General features: G+C 41.7%; 1 pseudogene; it reads right to left on the bottom strand.

Annotated features, from left to right (window-relative positions):
* Positions 1 to 3653: 3653 nt before the first annotated feature.
* LOC126261435 (5S ribosomal RNA) lies at positions 3654 to 3771 on the bottom strand (annotated as a pseudogene).
* Positions 3772 to 20821: the final 17050 nt, after the last annotated feature.

Below are 20821 nucleotides of genomic sequence, written 5' to 3'. Positions count from 1 at the left end.
GAACGCGGCCTCATTTTAAAACAATACGCATGTTTCTATCTCTTTCCAGTCCGAAGAAACAAAATCGGAGGCCTTAGAACTTGAATGCACCTCGTAGGCCTACGTGAAGCTAGATGTTCCTTTTACGATATTACAAAAACACTTGGCAGGAATGTAGCCAATGTAAATGATTGCTGGCAGCGGTGGCCACGACAATGTACGCTCGCAAAAAGACCGGACACCGGACGGTCACGTGGCACTACCGAGAACGAAGACCAGCGTGTTCGGCGCATCGTACTGCATCTGCAACAGCAGTTTGAGCAGCAGCTGGCACCAGAGTGACCTGTTACAAATCGATTACTTCAAGGACAGCTCCGAGCCAAACGACCTGTAGCGTACACTCTGCCGACCGCAAACCACCGCCATTTACGACTTGACCATGGTGTCAAGCGATTGCTCGGAGGGCGGGGTGGAGGTCTATTGTAGTTTCTGACGAAAGCTGGTTATGCCTCGATGCCAGTGACGACCGTGTTTTGGTTAGAAGACCAGTTGAGGGCCCGCAAACAATATGTCAGTATGCTAGATATACTGGACCTACACCTGGAGTTGTGATCTAGGATGCGATTTCGTATGACGGCAGGAGCACTCTCGTGCTTATCCCATGCAGACCTGACTGGAAATTTGCACACGTGTTGTGCTGCCATTCAGGAACAGCATTCCAGGGGGTGTTTTTCAATAGGATAACGCTCGCCGAATTACCACTGTTGTAACCCAACATGCCTTACAAAGTATCGACATATTACCTCGACCTCTTCGATCACCAGATCTGTCTCCAATCGAGCACATATGAGACGTCATCGGACGACAACTCCAGCGTCATCCACGAAGAGCATTGACCGTCCCAGTACTGACCGACCAAGTCAACAGGTATGGAAATCCATCCCACAAATTGACATCCGGCACCTGCACAACACAAGGCGTGCACACTAGTGTGTTTGCATCCAACATTCTGACAGTTACACCAGGTAAAACGTACCAACAGTTCACATTCTCAGTGGCTTATCTAGCGCTTGCATTAACCTGAGACCTTGAAACGTTAACCACTTAAACATTTTACCTAGACGAATGTATTCCTGGAATCTCATTACTCTACTTTTACCGTCTTGCTACGTCATTACCCAGCCTTTTTGGTAATGCGATTTTTTTCAGTCAGTGCAATCTGTCAGGTTTTATTTTCCGTCTATATATTGTTCACTGATATTGGTCATTACTTTTCTCTGTCATGTTATCTCATTGAATAACTAATTAATATACCCATTACATCTTTTTTTGGCTACGGATACCAGGACACTAGGTTCGATCATTTAACGTTCTCCATTTCTTAACTTAACTTTCAAGAATTTTGCAATTTTTTCCCTTTTTCTTCACCTTTATGTTCTCGTTTGAAAAAAAGAAGACAGCCTAGACTAACTACTGATCACAATATTAATAGGCATTTTTTTAACACAAACCGATGTGGAGAATGTTGTTCCTTAATGCGAGTTTCTCATTGGAAATGGTATCTTACTTGTGATGTAAAGTCGGTAAGAAAATGTAATCATCGAAACCATTAAAACAGTTTTTTCATTGTTCATGCTTCAAAGACGGGTAACCACAATGTATGTGGAATTATTCCTAAACGAAACTTCCAATTTTCAGTCGAAGTCGTTCTGATATTGCTTTTGTATTGTGCTGTACATCTATCTTTACATTAGGCTTGACGTACTAAGGCACCACATTATTACGAGGGAGTGCAAAAAATTGTTGTTGTTGTTGTCTTCAGTCCTGAGACTGGTTTGATGCAGCTCTCCATGCTACTCTATCCTGTGCAAGCTTCTTCATCTCCCAGTACCTACTGCAACCTACATCCTTCTGAATCTGCTTAGTGTATTAATCTATTTGTCTCCCTCTACGATTTTTACCCTCCATGCTGCCCTCCAATGCTAAATTGGTGATCCCTTGATGCCTCAGAACATGTCCTACCAACCGATCCCTTCTTCTAGTCACGTTGTGCCACAAACTCCTCTTCTCCCCAATTCTGTTCAATACCTCCTCATTAGTTATGCGATCTACCCATCTAATCTTCAGCATTCTTCTGTAGCACCACATTTCGAAAGCTTCTATTCTCTTCTTGTCCAAACTATTTATCGTCCACGTTTCACTTCCATACATGGCTACACTCCATACAAATACTATCAGAAACGACTTCCTGACACTTAAATCTATACTCGATGCTAACAAATTTCTCTTGTTGAGAAACGCTTTCCTTGCCATTGCCGGTCTACATTTTATGTCTTCTCTACTTCGATCATCATCAGTTATTTTGCTCCCCAAACAGCAAAACTCCTTTACTACTTTAAGTGTCTCATTTCCTAATCTAATTCCCTCAGCATCACCCAACTTAATTCGACCACATTCCATGATCCTCGTTTTGCTTTTGTTGATGTTCATCTTATATCCTCCTTTCAAGACACTATCCATTCCGTTCAACTGCTCTTCCAAGTCCTTTGCTGTCTCTGACAGAATTACAATGTCATCAGCAAACCTCGACGTTTTTATTTCTTCTCCTAGGATTTTAATACCTACTCCGAATTTTTCTTTTGTTTCCTTTACTGCTTGCTCAATATACAGACTGAATAACATCGGGGAGAGGCTACAACCCTGTCTCACTCCCTTCCCAACCACTGCTTCCCTTTCATGCCCCTCGACTCTTATAACTGCCATCTGGTTTCTGTACAAATTGTAAATAGCTTTTCGCTCCCTGTATTTTACCCCTGCCACCTTTAGAATTTGAAAGAGAGTATTCCAGTCAACATTGTCAAAAACTTTCTCTAAGTCTACAAATGCTAGAAACTTAGGTTTGCCTTTCCTTAATCTTTCTTCTAAGATAAGTCGTAAGGTCAGTATTGCCTTAGGGTATTCCAATATTTCTACGGAATCCAAACTGATGTTCCCCGAGGTCGGCTTCTATCAGTGTTTCCATTCGTCTGTAAAGAATTCGCGTTAGTATTTTGCAGCTATGACTTATTAAACTGATATGACGGTAATTTTCGGATCTGTCAACACCTGTTTTCTTTGGGATTGGAATTATTATATTCTTCTTGAAGTCTGAGAGTATTTCGCCTGTCTCGTACATCTTGCTCACCGATGGTAGAGTTTTGCCAGGACTAGCTCACCCAAGGCCGTCAGTAGTTCTACTGGAATGTTGTCTACTCCCGGGGCCTTGTTTCGACTCAGGTCTTCCAGTGCTCTGTCGAACTCTTCACGCAGTGTCGTACCTCTCATTTCATCTTCATCTACATCCTCTTCCATTTCCATAATATTGTCCTCAAGTACATCGCCCTTGTGTAGACCCTCTATATACTCCTTTCACTTCTGCTTTCCCTTCTTTGCTTAGAAATGGGTTTCCATCTAACTCTAAAACTGAACTCCTTCGGAGCAGGCCATGAAGGCCCAACGGTACTGACCGGCTGCCGTGTCGTCCTCAACTCATAGGCGACACGGGATGCGGATATGGAGGGGCATGTGGTCAGCACACCGCTCTCCCGGCCGTAGGTCAGTTTCCGAGACCGGAGCCACTACTTCTGAATCAAGTAGCTCCTCAGTTGACCTCACAAGGCTGAGTGCACCCCGCTTGCCAACAGCACTCGGCAGTCCGGATGGTCACGCATCCAAGTGCTAGCCCAGCCCGACAGCGCTTAACTTCGGTGATCTGACGGGAACCGGTGTTACCACAGCGGCAAGGCCGTTGGCGGGTTTCGACCTGAGCTCTTGACATTCATACAAGTGGTTCTCTTTTCTCCAAAGGTCTCTTTAATTTACCCCTAGTGAGATAAGCCTCTACATCCTTACATTTGTCCTCTAGCCATCCCTACTTAGCCATTTTGCACTTCCTGTAAATCTCATTGAAACGTTTGTATTCCTTTTTGCCTGCTTCATTTACTGCATTTTTATATTTTCTCCTTTCATCAGTTAAGTTCAATATTTCTTCTGTTACCCAAGGATTTCTACTAGTCCTCGTCTTTTTACCTACTTGATCCTCTACTGCCTTCACTACTTCATCCCTCAGAGCTACCCATTCTTCTTCTACTGTATTTCTTTCCCCCATTCCTGTCAATTGTTCCCTTATGCTCTCCCTGAAACTCTCTACAACCTCTCGTTCTTTCAGTTTATCCAGGTCCCATCTCCTTAAATTCCCACCTTTTTGCAGTTTCTTCAGTTTTAATCTACAGTTCATAACCAATAGATTGTGGTCAGAGTCCACATCTGCCCCTGGAAATGTCTTACAATTTCAAACCTGGTTCCTAAATCTCTGTCTTACCATTATATAATCTATCTGATACCTTCTAGTATCTCCAGGATTCTTCCATGTTTACAACCTTCTTTCATGATTCTTGAACCAAGTGTTAGCTATGATTAAATTATGCTCTGTGCAAAATTCTACCAGACGGCTTCCTCTTCCATTTCTTTCCCCCAATCCATATTCACCTACTATGTTTCCTTCTCTCCCTTTTCCTACTCTCGAATTCCAGTCACCCATGACTATTAGATTTTCGTCTCCCTTCACTACCTGATTAATTTCTTTTATCTCATCGTACATTTCATCAATTTCTTTCTGCCCTTCCAGCACGACAGTGCCAGACTACACACGAGCGCTGCGACATCTGCAGCAATCCGACTGCTTGTGTTCATTGTTATCTATCATCCTCCATACAGTAACGACTTGGGCCCAATGCGATTCTCGTCTCTTTACGAAATTAAAAGAATACCTTCGAGCGTTTCTCTTTGATAGCGATGAAGCGGTGCAGGCAGATGTGAGGTTGTGGCTCCGCAAACGAAGACATGCTGCAGTGGCGGTATCAACAAACTGGTTCACGTTAGGAGAAATGTGTGACTATGCCGACAAATTAATATGTAGACATGAAGAATGAACATGTAGAATGTAAATAACCGCTCCCGGTAGCTGAGTGGTCAGCGTGACAGACTGTCAATCCAAAGGGCCCGGGTTCGATTCCCGGCTGGGTCGGAGATTTTCTCCACCCAGGGACTGGGTGTTGTGTTGTCCTAATCATCATCATTTCATCCCCATCGACGAGCAGGTCGCCGAAGTGGCGTCAAATCGAAAGACTTGCACCAGGCGAACGGTCTACCCGACGGGAGGCCCTAGCCACACGACATTTCATTTCATTACCTCTGTTTCATTTAATGAGCTTTAAGAGCTGTCACATACAAAATTCGAAGGCATTAGGTTTCAGGACGCCTTCTTAGACAATCCTAGCTTAGTGCTTAATACAGTTTGAGGTGGGTTCTTTGCTTCTAAATTTGTTGTAAGGTTTTGCAGGGAATACATACAGAGCGTAGAGACAGGATGATTCCTCACTTCGGTTGTTTGAATACAAGATCTGATTTCATTTTTCGACCCAGGCCGTTTTGTTGCCTGTTTTAAGCACCGTCCTGCAGATGGCGTGTTTTTAACTGTGAACTTAATATGGGAGTACTTAAACTGAAGCTATAAACCATAACGCGAATTGGGTATGCCAAAATACATTGTACCGTTAAAGCATAGTCAGAGAAGTAGCTGAAGGGTGCCAACCGCGAAAAAACGACGGACAACGATGTGCAGTTGAGCCATTCACAGACTGCCTTTATAGAGATCGAAGAGTGCAGTCCACTTACAAAAAGACGCTACAGAAGGAGGCTGGAATCAGACAGGAGAACGATGCGGAAGGAAACTGACCGTGTTCTCCACGATCGATTTCGGGAACTGGGTCAAAAATGGCTCTGAGCACTATGGGACTCAACTGCTGAGGTCATAAGTCCCCTAGAACTTAGAACTACTTAAACCTAACTAACCTAAGGACAACACACACATCCATGCCCGAGGCAGGATTCGAACCTGCGACCGTAGCGGTCGCGCGGTTCCAGACTGTAGCGCCAGAACCGCTCGGCCACCAGCGGGATTTCGGGAACTCACGGTACACCTAAATCAGCATGACTGGACGATTTGAACGCTGCTCTTCCTAGACGATAATGCGTTGTAGTAACAGCGGAGCCACCTTGCTCTGTTTCCGTTACGATAGCGATCTGCGCAGACATTAAAACTTGAAATATGTTTGAAAAGAACACGCCACGGTAATACAATTGCACAGGCGCATACTTAAGAATGTGGTCAGAATTACAGTTCTCCAGTGCACCTAATTAATACTGTCATAAGGAAATACTGATGGCCAACGAGATTACAGACATCCGACGAGCAAACAGTGCGACGATAGTGAGCAAGATAGAAACGTTAATTACTTGTCGGAAGAGGGGCGGACTCCTATGTAAAAAGCTACAGTAAGTAGGCCAAAGCTTAATAACAGCCGGTTCACTCACTATTTGAGTGTAAATAAAGATTTTTATATACTTATATTTTTGAATAGAGTTACTCGTCAGTTCACTTTTAACACCTTCTTCACTTTCATTCTGGATTGTGACATAATTTTCCAGAGGTGACTGCAGTGTGTAACGCATGCAAGAATGGTACAGATGTTTAGCCGAAAGAAAAATATAAATAATGCTGCCAGTGATACTGTTGAAACGTGCGTCAAGCCACAGATAGGTATTGCACTGACACGTTCTACACAGTAACTCACAGGTTAAGTGATCTTGTACCTAGCTGTCATCGCATCGGAACCTTTCTTCTCTCATTCAGTTATTATCTAGCTATAGTTTACCAAAAATTTAGTGAAAGAATTCGGTAGTTTGTAAATTGGTAACATATAACTTTTATTTCCCCCACTGGTTTTGTTAACCTTTACAACCTGAACAGGGATTAAGGGGCTCCGGAAAGGCTCAAAATCACGAAAAGTTCAATTTTTACTTTTTTGCGTTTTCTGAATCTGCAGACTATTACCTTTTAGTAGATATATAATTTATTCAATTCCGAAGACTACAACTATTTTTAAATTTTTTTTGAAATGTGTTCTACATGGGCGTGACCCACTGTGGCGCTGTTAAACTGCTGTCAAATGGTGTTATTATTAACGTCCGTGTTCATCAGGTACATTTTAGTGATGTGAGATAAAGTATGTGTTGTGGCTAACCTGTGATGGTTCAATATATATCGCTGGTGTGATTGTCGATTGTTTCATGTTTATTTACTCTGTCGTTATCTCGAAAATATTCGTAATTAATTCTGTTTCTTGAGTCTCTGTTTTGTTGAAGTATAATAATGAGTAAAAGTAAAGTTATTAGAAATCCTCTGAAGGCTTTTAAGAAAAGGAGAAATGTTGGAAAGCCTAAGGTATTTAGAATTATGGGAATGAAGATAGGTTCTAACATGGTACGAGCGATGCTTGCTTTAGACAAGGAACGCCTTCGGGCTGAAGACAGGGCTGTAAAGAGTCTAGAAATACAAGCAAGAGTAAACAGGAGGAGGAACAAGAGGAAGCTGGAGGAGGAGTTTACAGAGGATGAAGATAATCCATCCTATGGACCTGGAATGCACTAAAAAGTTAATCCAATCTTTGTCGCTCGATTCCCAAAACTTTTATTTTCTCATACTAATTACATGTTTTCTAAGGATCTTCCAAACATATTTGTTTCAAACTTTCAGTAAATGTTACACAGTACCTTCTGCATAATTTAACACAGCCTTTTTCCAAAAAACTGTATATTTTTGAATATATAAATAAAACATTGCAAAGAAATGTTGTGAATTTTCATTACAATTGAAAAAAAAACATCTAAAATTTTGTAAAATCCCTGTGTTAAGTTGTAGCCCATATTCCAATAAATAATCTGTAAAAAGTTCAACTTCCTACCTCAAATACTTTGTGAGGAAAGATGTAATTTATAAGCGTTATTTTAACATTGCAAGTATAGGGCCTTCCGGAGCCCCTTAATAAGTGCCATTATTATTCAAACATTGCTTCTTCTGGTGGCACTCTAACTTTGCAGTCCCTGCTCGCCGTCTCTAGCCAATAACGTTGAGTGCTAGTGAAAGATCCAAAGAAGTCTCCTGGAATCTTCCAACAGCTGTCAATAACGTCTGATACAGAAGGCCAGTCGGGGCTACCTTGAAATATTCTAAGACTACAGTGTCACAGTAAGTAACTCCCGAGAGCCTACGCAGTATGTTACATTACTGTCTACGTTTCCTGTATGTAGCAAATTAAGGAAAGAACTTTGGTATAAAAATGCTTAATCCTGCTGTAATATAGTTCACTGTTATGCATTTCACAGACGTTCTTCAACATCACTGTCAGGTATTTGAAAATAATTTTTAGCGGTAAAGGTTAAGAATTGCAAACTGGCGTTTAGCAGACTTCTGTGTCACTGAAAGTGCCGTTAAAAATTAGACCGAATTTGTACAAAGATCCTTTGAAGATTCTCGGTAGTCCTTAACTACTACTACATCGAATACTCAAATGAATGACATGTATTTTAGATACAAGAAAATCAAGGATTAATCATGACAAGCAGCTCGTCTTCCAAAAGATACTTGGCTAACTGTGACCATCTGTGCAGTATTTACTTCATTAAAAGGCGTGTGTTATTTTTTAGAAACATGTTGTTACTGTGGTGCAGTTTGGATGTAAAAGTAAAAACAGTGTAAACAGGCAGTAAGTATAGCGTATGATACTCAAGATATCACGCTACAGCATAAAGTAATCCGTATGATTGCATTCAAATGGTCTCGAACTCAGCTTGTACACTATAAACATAGCTGATTTTGCAGAGCTTTAGTTTTCGTCAGTAGTGTATCTCTTTATGAAATCAAATGCTTGTATTCAATAAACGTATGTGTACAGTCATTGTCTCTTTTCCTAGTAGAATCCAATGGCTCAATTTGTAACAGCCAACTAAGATCCTGAACTTGTGCTTGAGGATTAAAATTGCACCACGGTACACTTGTGTCGAGCAGTCTGGACTGAGACGCTTACTTTTAAATTAAGTAAGAAACAAATGAACTGTACAAATATTTAAAATTATTTCTTGGATGATTCATGATTCAAAGACGGATCACCATACTATTTGTAAAATTCTTCGTAAGTAAAATATTACTGTCACCACATCGCTTTTTAATACAAGGACCGAATTTAAATTTCCAGCCTAGCTCGTTCTGCTATTTGCTTTGAGCGTCGTGCTATAGCTGTCGCATTGTTTACACTAAGCTTAATATACTAAGGCACGACATCATTAGATAAACATAACTTATTCAGGTTAATGTTTAATAGAATTTGAAGTAGTGACAGAACTCCTAAATTCGTTGATAAGCTTTTTCAGGGTATGCCTTTCAGATAATATTGTGCACATTTATAACCTAATGGTTTACACTTTATTTTAAAAATAAACATCTCGTTTCTAATTGCCAGACCCGACTGAATCGTGGTGTAATTTTTAATCCGTTGGACAGTAGTACAAAGCAGGGATCTTAGGTGAGTGTCACAATTTTAAGCGCTGGATTCTACTAGCAAAAATTTATTATTTGTAGAAGCCGGATTTGGTCTTCCAAACGCCACAGATGTATTCTTTATTGTGCTCGTAAATGCAGATTCCTTTCAACACACAATCACTGAGCGGAATTACAGTTTAGGTAAAACATAAAGTTATTCTCAATCGAAAGTCTGGACACCACAGTGCCTTACTACGCAGGGCCCTACTGGAGATGATATGTCTTGCTTGCCTTCCTCCTACGTTTGGACTCAATTGTTGTTGTTGTTGTTGTGGTCTTCAGTGCTAAGACTGGTGTGATGCAGCTCTCCACGCTACTCTGTCCTGCCCCAAGTCTCCACTCCGAGTAACTAGGGCAATCTACAGCCTTCTGAATGTGCTTACTGTATTCATCCCTTAGTCTCTCTCTATAATATCCCCCCCCCATCACCACCATCACCACCCACTCCCCTCCAATACTAAGCTGGTCATTCTTTGGTGTCTCAGAATCCGTCCTATCAACTCAGTCAAGTTGTGCCACAAATTTCTTGTCTCCCCAGTTGTATTGAGTTCCTCCTCATCTGTTAAGCGTTCTACCCACCTAACCTTTCACGTTCTTTCATAACATCACAATTCAAAAGTTTCCATTCTTGTCTGTGATGCTTATTGTATACGTTTCACTTCGCAGAAGGCTCTACTATACACAAATACCTTTAGAAAAGACTTCGTAACACGTACATTTACACTGATCAGCCAGAACGTTATGACCACTGCTCACCGCGACGTTGGGAGCCGCCTGGTGGGCTGGGGGCACGTGACGCGGTAACAAAACAATGTAAGCGGAGCAGACACGGACGGGAATCAGCCCGCCGAAGATGTGGGCTGCAAATGGGGAAATCCAATGAGACTAGCGGATCTGTCAAAGGGTAGATTATTATTACGCAGAGCCTGTGAACGAGTGGCTCAGGAACGGCGAAGCTGGTCTAACGTTCACTTGCTACTGTGGTGAGCATCTCCAGAAAGAGGTAGAATAACAGTGAATCTACAACCAGGCACCAAATGTTTGGAAATTTGGAAATTTGTCGTAAGGTCTTATGGGACCAAACTGCTGAGGTCATCGGTCCCTAAGCTTACACACTACTTGATCTAACTTAAACTAACTTACTCTAAGGACAACACACACGCCCATGCCCGAGGGAGGACTCGAATCTCCGACGGGGGGAGCCGCGCGGGTCGTGACAAGACGCTTTAGACCACGCGGCTATTCCGCGTGGCAAATGGTTGGACGTCCACGACTCTTCACAGAACATGGGGTTCGGAGGCTTGTATGCTCTGTAAGGTAGGACAGATAGTCATTTGTGGCATCTCTGCCGAAAGACCACAACGCTGGTGCACGGTTCAAAATGGCTCTAAGCACTATGGGACTTAACATCTGAGGTCATCAGTCCCCTAGACTTAGAACTACTTAAACCTAACCAACCTAAGGACGTGACACACATCCATGTCCGAGGAAGGATTCGAACCTGCTACCGTAGCAGCAGCACGGTTCCGGACTGAAGCGCCTAGAACCGCTCGGTCACAGCGGCCGGCGCTGGCGCACGGAAAAGTGTTTCGCAGCACACAGTTCATCGTACATTGTCGAACATGCAGCTCCGCAGCAGACCACTCCCACGTGTTCACATGTTGACCCAACGACACTGTCAGGTATGATTGCAGTGGGTACAGGACCAACGGGATTTGACCGTCGATCAATGGAAACGTGTCCGCTCTTCAGGTGAATCACATTTTTGTTTCACTGCGGCGCTGGTCGTCTCCACAAACGCTGTCATCGAGGTGAACGGGGGCTCGAAACGTGCAGAGCACCACGGACGCAGGCTGGAGGGAGTAGTATTAAGCCATGGGAGACATTCTCCTGCGTAATCGAAGACACGCTGACAACTGCGAACCAGCTGCACCTATCCATGCTTGGCTTCTTCCCTGACGGCTATGTCATTTTTCAACAGTATAACTGTCCGCATCTCGGAGTCAAAACCGCGCTACAGTGGTTTGAGGGGCATTATAGTATACTCACTTTGATATCTCGGCGACCAAATTCGCCTCATGTAAATCGTATAAAACGCATCTGTGTGGCTACCAGGAGCCATCAGCGCGTACGCAAATCAGCGACCCGTTATTTACGCGAATTACATGACCTGTGCGTAGACATCTAATGTCACATACCTCCATAAACCTACCAACAAACTGTCGGATCCCTGATACCTGGAATCAGTGATGTATTTCGTGCAAAAGACGAGCGAACATGTGATTAAGCAGGCGACCAAATGTTTGGCTCATCACTGTATATCAAATGTTAAGAAAATTCCTTTTTTCGGAGAGGTTTTCTTTCCTATGGCCAGCCTGCATTTTATACGCCTTTCACTTCAACCATTATCAGTTTTTTGCTCCCGAAATAGCGAAACACGTCACCAACTTTTATTTTCTCATTTCCTTCTTGGAAACAATGTCCTACTGTTACGCAAAGCACTGGTTTTTCATGTGACGCAAACATATTTCAGCACTTGTGTGCCATCATCAGTGCTCTTTTTCTTTCTTTTTTTTGTTAAATCTGCGAAACGTGAACATATTTTCACAGAAGACCCACTGAAAATGCCACAGAAGTGCTGAACCATGTTTGGGTCACACGAAAAAATAGTGTTTTCAATAACAGGCGGGCCTTATAACCAATACTTTTAAATGCAAACATGGTAAATACAAGAGCAGCAAATCTACATGATGAATATTTGTCCTTTCCAAATCTAATTCTCTGAGTATCGTCTGAACTAATTCGATTTCCTTTGTTTTGCTTTGTTGATGTTCATTTTGTATCTTCCTCTCAAGACACTGTCCATTCAATTGCTGTTCAGAGTCCTTCGCTGAATCTGAAAGAATTACAACGTCACGGACAAACGTCGAGAATTTTATTTCTACTCACTCAATCTTTATTTCCTTTCCAGATTTCGCCTTGGTTTCCTTTGCTGCTTATTCAACTTGCAGACTGATGAGCAGGAGATTAGTGTTTAACGTCCCGTCGACAACGAGGTGATTAGAGACGAAGCACAAGCTCGGATTAGGAAAGGATAGAGAAGGAAAGAGGCAGTGCCCTTTCAAACGACCCATCTCGGCATTTGTCTTAAGAGATTTAGGGAAATAGCGGAAACCCAAAATCATGACGACCGGACGTGGGTTTGAACCGTCGTCCTCCCGAATGCGGGTCCAGTGTGGTAACCACTGCGCCACGTTGCTCGTTGTCCAGAGTGACTTACATAGGATATACACTACAAACATGTCTCTCTCCCCCTATCAGTTATTGCTTCCCTTTCATTTCCTTCGACCCGTTTAACTCCCGTCTTCTTTCTGCACAAGTTGTAAATAATCTTCCTCTCCCTGTATTTTATCGATGCTACCTTCAATATTTCAAAGCTTATAGTCCAGCCAGTATTGTCCGAAGCTTTCCTTATATCAACAAATGATATAAATGTAGCTTTGCTATTCTTCAACTTGTCTTCTACAATCAGACGATGGTTCAATACTGCAACAGGTGTTCCTAAATTTCTCCGGAAACCAAACTGATTTTACCCCCGTGTCGGCATCTCCCACTTTTTCCAGTCTTCTTTAAATAATTTGTGTCAATATTTTACAACCATGACATATTTAACTGATGGTTCGGTTATATTCGCAACCGTCAGGACCCAGATTTTTTGGATTTTGAATTGTTACATTATTGGCTCAAATGGTTGAAATGAGTATTATGAGGCTTAACTTCTGAGGTCATCAGTCCCCTGGAACTTAGAACTACTTAAACCTAACTAACCTAAGGACATCACACATATCCATGCCCAACGCAGGATTCGAACCTGCGACCGTAGCGGTCGCGCGGACGTTACATTATTCTCGAAGTCTGTATTATATTACGCCTGTCTCATATATATAGTGCACACCAGTTTCAACAGTTCTGTCGCATCTGGGTCTTCACTGTCATTTACAGGCGCCTACAATTTAATGGGGATTCCGAACCTCGGAGTAATTCGGCATTTTTCATGTATAAAAATCATAGCTACATCTGAAAGAAGCTGTATGTGACATAAAACAAATCCTAGTAGTGACTGATGCTTCAAGGAGAGTCATTTAGTTTTGTAGTATGACACTGATCCATACTGAAGTTAGGTTTCACCAGACAAAAGAAAAAGGAACTGCATACAGAAAAACCCGAATAAAAATAAACTAACAAATGCAGATTCGTATCCTTCATACCAAATCATACTCAACTGAAAATATGATGTATAGGTGAAAAATTGAGGACAGTCTTTGCAAAACTGAACAGGAGCAAAAAGTAAAATTTTCAGGGAACACCTTTCACTGAATAGAAATACATGAAACAGAAATTTAAAAATATTTTAGATTTTTGCCCCCGTTATCAATCATAAAAAGCAGTGACATCCAAACAATAATTTCATGTACCTAAAACAAGGAAGTACACATTGAAATGATAGAGATTTCTTCTAAAACTAAACAACTACACTATCATCCATCTTTAAATGAGTCAGTAATCTATTATTTGCAAATTCAGTTAATTTATATAATCTTTCTAATAAACTGGCTCATCATCTTATTCGGCTTCATTGTTGTCAATGTCATTGGTACTGAAACTTTGAAGAGCTTCTCATAAAATAATTTTCTTCGTCCGAAGAGTGCCAAAATTGAATGAGATTTTCACTCTGCAGTGGAGTGCGCGCTGATATGAAACTTCCTGGAAGATTAAAACTGTGTGCCGGACCGAGACTCGAAATCGGGACCTTTGCTTTTCGCGGGCAAGTGCTCTACCAACTGGGATAACCAAGCACGACTCACGCCCCCTCCCCACAGCTTTACTTCCGCAAGTACCTCGTCTCCTACCTTCCAAACTTTACAGAATCTCTCCTGTGAAACTTGCAGAACTAGCACTCCTGAAAGAAAGGATATTGCGGAGACATGGCTTAGCCACAGCCTGGGAGTGCTAGATCTGCGAGGTTCGCAGGAGAGCTTCTGTAAAGTTTGGAAGGTAGGGGACGAGGTACTGGCAGAAGTATAGCTGTGAGGACGGAGCGTGAGTCGTCCTTGGGTATCTCAGTTGGTAGAGCACTTGCCCGCGAAAGGCAAAGGTCCCGAGTTCGAGTCTCGGTCCGGCACCCAGTATTAATCTGCCAAGAAGTTTCAGTGCCAAAATTGTTGAGTAGTTTCTTTACTTCAGCCTTCTTAGCACTGACTTTACTTTCCAGTCTTAGTAATGAAGCGTTATCCATTTCTCTCGGATTGGTGTCTTCTTTCGGCACTTCAGCCAAGACTGGAGAGCTGTAATACGTGTTTTTTCTTTACACACAACACTCTTTTTTAACCTTCCGGTATATTTTGAATGGTAACTTCTTTTTAATGAGTTTGATGTTTGTGGATTTCGTATCGTGAACTTGCCGGCCTCTGTCAGATAGCATGCAAGTGTCATTTGATTCAACATATCATGGTATTGTGATGCCACTTTGATAGTCTCCGCTTTTCACAGTTCTCCACCGAAAGGAAGGAAGGAAGTACTGTTGGGTTTAATGTCCCGTCGACATCAAGGCCATTAAATACGGAGCACAAGCTCGAATTGAGTCAAACATAGCGAAGGAAATCGGCCGTGCCCTTTAAAAGGAACTTCCCGGCATTTACCCAGGAGCGATTTATGGAAATCATGGTGAACCTAAATCTGGATGGCTGGACGAGAGTTTGAACCGTCGCCGTCCCGAATGCGAGTCCACTGTGCCTACCCTGAATCCCCTGTTAGGAGGCACGTAACTGTGCCACCTGAGAGGAAAATAATGCACGACTGCCGTGTAAAATTTTTATGGTTCACAAATTCACAGAATTTTTGTTTTGTGAACCGCATGAGGTTGAAAAAAATTCTTACTGTCAGCTTCCCAGTCTTCGTTTCTTGATGTTTCGTCTCCAAAATTGCTAAACAATGTCTTACAGCAGAAGCAATTTTATTGGTTCCAAGTGACTTTTCCATTGGAGCCATGTTTAATCGCAAATATTTCCTTTTTTCTTCATTTAACTCCGTTACTGAGTAATTATATAACCCGATCTGTAATTAATAAAATATTTCACCAGTAGACAGTTTTGAAAGAAGCTGGTTTGGTGGCAAGCAAAACATACACTGACGGTACCTGGTTCTTTTAGTTGAAGAATTTCATGTGACTTAGTGTCCTCAACTTGCAAATAAGGAAAAGCACCTTTAATTTTGCTTTAAAGTAGATACAAAACAAATGTTTTTGTGTAGACGTTAAGTTCTGGAAAATTTCTCTTTTAGTAAATGTTAAGTGTTGCAAAAATTTGCAATAGTGTCCAAGCGTGTTTAGAGTGATGTATATTTTGTTAAATTTTAACTAGCACAATAGAATTCTTGAATGTTAAAAGGTATTAACTCATATATTACTCAAAACTGAAAATTTTTAGATGTTTAGTTCTGCAAAACTGTTCTCAATTTAGCAAATACGATACTACAGTGAATGTTTAACGTTTAACAAAGAAAATCGCCAAATAGCCAGGCAAATTGGGAAGTTATTTTATTTTCACTACTACTTTCGATAATTCAGACGCCATTTTCAGGCGCCATGTGCACCTCTCAAAAATTATCGATTCGATTCCAAGCTGTGAGGACGGGGCGTGAGTCGTGCTTGGGTAGCTCAGATGGTAGAGCACTTGCCCACGAAAGGCAAAGGTCCCGAGTTGGAGTTTCGGTCTGGCACACAGCTCTAATCTGCCAGGAAGTTTCATAGCCGTACTCTTTAGATCCTACACAAAGAACGTGTTCACTTTCTAGCAGCATTGGAGGAACGAAGGATCTCATGCAATAGGGAAACGCATAGGTCAGTCTCACTTTCAAGAAAGGACATAGGAAAAATGCGCGAAATTACTGGCCTAGTTCTTTAATGTTCGGCTCCTATGAAACAAGGACCTACCTTGGTCGGGCGGCTTGGGCGCCTCAGCGATAGATAGCGATATCGTAAGTGCAACTATAACAGAGGAGTGTCTGCAGGGAGGCCAGATTATCCTTTGGTTCCTCAAGAGGAGAGCCAGCCCTTTGAGTAGTTGTAACGTTAAGAGTCTGGATGATAACTGATATGGTCTTGTAATACCAGTGAACATGGCCTTGTGTGGTGGTATTGAGAACGGCTGAAAGCTGGGGGATAATGTTGTTATTTTTTCCGTAGTCATGCAGCTCTACTATATTGTTAAATGATGATGGCATCCTCTCGGCGATTCTGGATATAATTCGGATTTCCAGGCCGCGACTGTACAGGAGGAGATCAAAGTCAGGAAAAACAAGACTGCTATTCGGTAGGTGGGACGATAGAATATTAGAGCCCTTAATCGGGTCGGTAGGTTAGAGATTTTGAAAATTGAAATGGGTAGGTTTAAGTTATATATACTGAATTAAGTTAAAGGTACTGAAATGTGATAGCAGGAAGATCAGTACAGGGTTGTAAATATGAGTGCAAAATCAAATGCTTTTTTTATTCTTGAAGAATCAAGCTAGCCAAGATAGCTAGCAATACTTTTTATTACTACAATCTGTTTCGACAGAGCTCCGTTGTCATCAACGGATCTGAAAGTTACAGAAATAGACATACCAAATGAAGATGGTTCAAATGTATACGATTTCATATCAAAACTGTACACACTTTTTCAGTGTCGAAGGTACCTTATAACACTATTAGTTATCCATGCTTGTTACAATACTGGAACGCCATGCAGGGTAGCCTCGCGATCTAAAGCGCCTTATCACGGTCCTCGCGCTCCGCCCGTCCAAGGTTCGAGTCCTCCCTCGGGCATGGGTGTGTGTGTCGTCCTTAGCGTAAGTTAGCTTAAGTTAGATTAAGTAGTGTGTAAGCTTAGGGACCGATGACCTCAGCAGTTTCGTCCCATGAGACCTTACCATAAATTTACAATTTACAATACTGAAAGTCACATATTGATGTTGCGTCAAATAATGATTGTAGGTTTGAAAGACGTATGCGTCGCCGGCGATGGGCGAGGCATGGCAGAGTCTCTGACCAGAGTTGTTGCTTGTCGCGAGTCGGCGTCAGTCGGCTTTAGTCTTCTGTCCGTGCTAGTAAGCAGTAGTCTTGAGTAGTCGACAGTAGTCTGCGTGAGTCGGCGGTAGTCGGCGCGTGTCGGCAGTCCGCTCGGGACTCTGGTCAGAACTCTGGAAGATGAGTATTGTTGTAGAAGGTAAAGAAGCAGCCTTGCGCATATCTAGTAATGTATATTAATTGTCTTTTAATTTCTTTCAAAAAAATGCCCTAATAATAATTTTTATAATATAAAGTAACTTTTTTAAAGAAAAGCATTCATTTCAATTTAAAGAATATTTCCAATGCATGATCATTCCTTCCAAGAATCAAAAGAAAAATATACGCCAGCATTGCACGAAGCTGTGTCGAAAATTTCTACATATGAGCAGATGTATTTGCAGTTTTTATTGAGGTAAGAATTTTTGCTTCTTCTTTTTTTTAAAAAAAATTTACTTTATATTATAAAAATTATTATTGGGGCATTTTTTTAAAGAAATTAAAAGACAATTAATATACATTACTAGATATGCGCAAGGCTGCTTCTTTACCTTCTACAACAATACTCATCTTCCAGAGTTCTGACCAGAGTCCCGAGCAGACTGCCGACAAGCGCCGACTACCTCCGACTCACGCAGACTACAGTCGACTACTCAAGACTACTGCTTACTAGCACGGACAGAAGACTAAAGCCGACTGACGCCGACTCGCGACAAGCAACAACTCTGGTCAGAGACTCTGCCATGCATCGCCCATCGCCGGCGACGCATACGTCTTTCAGGTTTAGAGAAAGCTTTTGACAATGTTGGCTCTCATACACTGTTTGAAATTCTGAAGGTAGCGGAAGTAAAATACAGGGAGAGGAATGTTTGGTACAACCTGCACAAAAACCGGTCGCCAGTGGCGAGTCGATTGGTATGAAAGTGAAATGGTAATCAGGGAGTGAGTGAAACAGGGTTATAGTCTGTAACTGATGTTATACTATATGTACGTTAAGCAAGCATTAAATGAAACCAAAGACAAATTTGGAAACGCCATAAGGTCCAGGGAGAAGAAATAAAAATTTTGAAGTTCTTCGATGGCACTGTAACTTATTACAGAGAGCAAAGAACTTTGAAGAACAGCTGTGCAAACGGGGCAGTGTCATGAGAAAAGGGTATAAGATGACCATCAACAAAAGCAAAACAGCGATAATGGAATGTAATCTAATTAAAGCAGACTGTGTTGACGGATTTAGATTAGGAGACGAGACACTACAAGTAGTAGATGAGTTCCGCTATTAGGGAAACAAAATAACTGGTGGCGGTCGAAATAGAGAGTATAAAATGCAGATTGGCTATAGCGAGAAAGTTTTACCGAAAAAGAGGACTGTATTCTCATCCAATATGAGTGTTAAGAAGTATTTTCTGAAGGTATTTGTCTGGAATATAGCATTGTACAGAAGCGAAACGTGGAAGATAAGCATTTCAGACAATAAGAGCACAGAATGTTGGGAAACGTGGTACTGCAGAAGAATGATGATTTGGTTGGTAGATTGAGTAACTAATGAGAAGGTACTGAACAGAATTGGGGAGAAAAGAAATTTGTTATACACCTTGACTTAAAGAAGGGTTCGGCCGATAGGACACATTCTTAGACATCAAGCAATTATTAGTTTTGTATTGGTGGAAACCTGGGTGTGATAAAATTGTAGATGGAGATCCATAAATCAATACAGAACGAAGGTTCAAATGGAAGTGGGTTGCAGTAGTTATTCGGAGATAAAAAGACTTGCACAGGACAGAATAGCGTGGAGAGGTGCATCAAACCAGTCTTCGAACTGAAGACCACTGCAACATCGTTGATGTCTATCCAACATATTTTATGCTGAAGTTTTGCGACTTTTTGAAAATATTCTCTATCAGAATCAAAGTGTTTTCTCCAGAGATAGCGTGAAATTCAGCTCCTTCTATTCGTCTACATCGACTTCTACATCTACATGACTACTCTGCTATTCACCAGGTACAGGTTCAATGAATCACCTTCAAGCTGCCTCTCTACCGTCCTGGCCGTGCGGTTCTAGGCGCTACAGTCTGGAACCGAGCGACCGCTACGGTCGCAGGTTCGAATCCTGCCTCGGGCATGGATGTGTGTGATGTCCTTAGGTTAGTTAGGTTTAATTAGTTCTAAGTTCTATGAGACTGATGACCTCAGAAGTTAACTCGCATAGTGCTCAGAGCCATTTGAATTCTCTACCGTTCCACTCTCGAACGGCGCGCGGGCAAAAAGAGCACTTAAATTTTTCTGTGCGAGCCCTGATTTCTCTAATTTTATCGTGATGATCATTTCTCCCTATGTAGGTGGGTGCCAACAGAATGTTTTCGCAAACGGAAGAGAAAATAGGTGATTGAAATTTCATGAGAAGATCCCGTCGCAGCGAAAAACGCCTTTGTTTTAATGATTGCCATTCCAATTCACGGACAAGCGTGGTGTAAGCAGTCTCTTTAGTAGACCTGTTGCACATTCTAAGTATTCTGCCGATGAATCGCAGCCTTTGGTTTGCTCTACCCACAACATTATCTATGTGATCGTTACAATTTAGGTTATTTGCTATTGTAATCCCTAAGTATTTAGTTGAATTTACAGCCCTCAGATTTGTGTGACTTATCGCGTAATCGAAATTTAGTGGATTTCTTTTAGTACTCATGTGAATAACATCAGACTTTCTTTATTTAGGGTCAAATGGCACTTTTAGCACCATACATATATGTTATCTAAATCATTTTGCAATTCGTTTTAGTCATGTGATGACTTTACAAGACGGTAAATGACAGCATCATCTGCAAACAATCTAAGACGGCTACTAATATTGTCTCCTATATTGTTAATGTAGATCAGGAACAATAGAGGGCCTATAAAACTTCCCTGGGGAACCCCGGATATTACTGCTGTTTTACTAGATGACTTTCCGTCTGTTGCTACGAACTGTGACCTTTCCGACAGGAGATCACGAATCCAGTCGCACAACTGAGGCGATATTCCATGGGCACGCAGTTTGGTTAGAAGACGCTTGTGAGAAACCTTGTCGAAATCCTTCCCGAAATCTAAAAATATGGAATCAATTTGACATTCCCTGTAGATAGCACTCATTATTTCATTATTATGAAGAGTTAGTTGTGTTTCGGAAGAACGATATTTTCAGAATCCATGCTGACTACGCGTCAATAAATCGTTTTCTTCGAGGTACTTCATAATGTTCGAATACAGTATATGTTTCAGAA

Source organism: Schistocerca nitens, chromosome 5, assembly GCF_023898315.1.
Source record: "Schistocerca nitens isolate TAMUIC-IGC-003100 chromosome 5, iqSchNite1.1, whole genome shotgun sequence".
NCBI lineage: Eukaryota > Metazoa > Arthropoda > Insecta > Orthoptera > Acrididae > Schistocerca > Schistocerca nitens.
The sequence above is the reverse complement of the archived record's forward strand: the minus strand, read 5'-3'. Positions and strand labels throughout refer to the sequence as shown.